We start from the raw sequence: 2,500 nt of genomic DNA on the forward strand, positions 1-2,500 counted from the left end.
TCATCGCCGGCGAACGCGTCTCATCAGCACATTCGTTGAACGGAGGGGACAAATGGCTCATCCCGCCGCACATTTAAATGCAAGTTGCGTGCATTTTTGCTGCTTCCGAACTCGAACCTTCGGAATGTGAGCCCGAGGTCAGGACCAACTACCACCCTTCGCCTTCTCCCTTCCCTTTCTTCCTTCTTTTTAAGGAAAACCTCCGTCCCGCGCCCGGGGCCGGGTACTTCGCTGTGAGTCGGATTTATCACAGGATGATAGAAAAAAGCAAAAGGCACAGCGCTTCTCCCCGTCGGGGAATCGAACCCCGGTCTCCCGCGTGACAGGCGGGGATACTCACCACTATACTAACGAGGAAGGAGCTGGAAGAACCGCTCTCCCGCTCGGGGATGTGGCATCTCAGCCGCGCTCGCCGGGGCTTCCGTCCCGCCGACCGCGGGAAAGGGCCCCCCGGAGACCCGCACACGCTCTGGACCGCCGCTGAGCGACCCGGAGGCGCGGCGAAACCCGGCTGCGATAGTCCCGCCCCGTTCCACCCCAGTCCCCCACCGCTCCAGCCGGCCGGCGGGGCCCGGCGCAGAGCGCTCGCGAGCGGGGCGGGAACGGGAGGGGCGGGCCCCGCGTCCGCACGCGCCTGCGCTCTCCCGGCCGGGCTGCGCGCCGCGAGCTCCCTCCGGCCACCGGGCTGTGCGCTCGGAACAAAAGAGCTGCCAGCGCCCCAGCTCCAGGCTCCCGGCCAGCTGCACGGGCTTCGCAGGGCGGCCCGCGCGGCGCCGCGCCGTTCTTTCCACCGGCGCCTGGGGCGCTCGGGTCTCCGCCAAAACCGAAGCCGGGCTCGTCCGGGATTTGAACCCGGGACCTCTCGCACCCGAAGCGAGAATCATACCCCTAGACCAACGAGCCGACGTGAGAGCGCGCTCGCGGACGCCTTTAGAGGTCGAACTAGGCCTCCTGCGGCCCTAGGGCCACGGCTCCGCGGCGGAACCCGTCTGGCGCGCGCGCGGGGACCACCGGCCCCAACGCCGCGCACTCCCGAGCCGGGTCTGGGAACCTCCGCTCCCGCCCGCGAGCTCCGGCTCCTCCCAGGAAGTAACGTCGGGGAAGTAGGAGGGAGTGGTCTCGGCCTCCTCCGCCCCGCGCGCAGCCCTCCGGGACTACCCCGAGCACCCGGGTTCCCACTCCCTGTGGTCACTGTCTCGGGGCCACTGCATAACCTGGGGTCCCGACTCCTCCCGCCTGCGCCCGCCGTCCTCGGACCCAGTCCTCTGGCGCAGAGCTTTGAAGATAGGCGGTGGAGTTGCATGGTTGGGGACAATGAATGAGTCCTGAGGTTCCTGGGTGAACACCTGCCCCTCTGTCTGTCCCCGCACCTGTCCATCCTCCTGGAGCGACGAGCACGTCCAGTACCCAGGCAAGGGAGTAACTCGCGGGGCCAAGAGGACCCCCGGAGGAGGAGTCATTGAGATGAATGGGGGCGGGGCGGAGTAGGGGCAGACTTTCCAACCTGCGTGATTGGGGCGAGGTGCCAGGTCTGGCGGCCAGGGACCGTCTGATGCTTAACACCCCTACCAGCACTGGTTCCAGGACCTCCGGCCTGTACGATCAGGTTACCCCTCCCCTCCCGTCTACCCTCCGCTCTCCACTTACCTCCTAGGATGGCCGGGAAGGAGACCCTCCTCCCTGCCGCCTAAGACCCCCAAAAGGTAAGGGGCTCCGAGGCAAACGCCCGCATGCGTGTGGTCTGAGGCCAGGCCACCGGAGTTTCCCGGGCTCGGTGAGCCTCTAAGCTCTTAATACACTCACCACGCTCTCACTTTGGGGCTGCCCAGAGTCCTGGCAGGACCTGGTGGAGTCAGCGGCCCCGCCACCTGTTCTGCCTTCCCGCTGCTCAGTGCCTGCCCTGGGGAGTTCTCCCAGCAGGGTCTGACCAGCCACGGCCTTCCACCTTCCGGTAGCATCTCTGGGCTGAACCATTTTGTCCCACCTCCCACTCGGGCGATTTGTGGAGCCCCGTCCTTCCTAATACCCAAACCACAGATGCTTTGGTGGGGAGACTTCAGTGAAGGGTTCAACACGTTGCCTTTTCTTTCCCAGGTGTCCTTGGCCAGACAGTGGGGGAGGACAGTAGAGAGCAGCCCATCATCCTTTCCTGTCTGTGTCCCAAGCCTTTTCAGGGGGCTGAAGGGCTCAGGGCTGGTCTTCTGGCGTCTCCCTCCTCCTTACTCTTTTGCAACTTCTGTCCTCCTCTTGGGCCCCAGCTTTCCCCCCAAGTCTCTAGTTACCAACCACTCTCTTACCTGGGCTCAGGCACCTAATCTGCACAGAGGTGGAGCCCTACCTGCCTCACAGAACAGGATGAAAGCTGTCCTCCTTTTCCCTAGAGAGACGCATGAGATGTCAGAGTTCAGAGATACCCTGAAGCGCCATCCACTGGCCCCACTTTTAGAATCCAAGAACAAAGGTGTAAACTGATCACTATTTAAGTTTGGTGTATTTTACA

General features: G+C 63.9%; 1 protein-coding gene and 2 non-coding genes across 3 annotated transcripts in view; all 3 read right to left on the bottom strand.

The window, feature by feature from the left end:
• Positions 1 to 1,090, bottom strand: part of AURKB (aurora kinase B) — a 15,194-nt gene extending 14,104 nt beyond the window's left edge. Inside the window, exon 1 of the mRNA XM_034989559.1 lies at positions 341 to 1,090. The gene's annotated coding sequence lies outside the window, so the exon portion shown is untranslated. The remainder of the gene's footprint in view (positions 1 to 340) is intronic.
• Positions 286 to 357, bottom strand: TRNAD-GUC. Its single transcript has one exon. It is a non-coding gene; the product is annotated as a tRNA-Asp (tRNA).
• TRNAP-CGG lies at positions 832 to 903 on the bottom strand. The gene has a single exon. It is a non-coding gene; the product is annotated as a tRNA-Pro (tRNA).
• Positions 1,091 to 2,500: the final 1,410 nt, after the last annotated feature.

The sequence above is a fragment of the Mirounga leonina genome, unplaced genomic scaffold (genome assembly GCF_011800145.1).
Source record: "Mirounga leonina isolate KUSES-001 unplaced genomic scaffold, KU_Mleo_1.0 Mir_488, whole genome shotgun sequence".
NCBI classification, from domain to species: Eukaryota; Metazoa; Chordata; class Mammalia; order Carnivora; family Phocidae; genus Mirounga; species Mirounga leonina.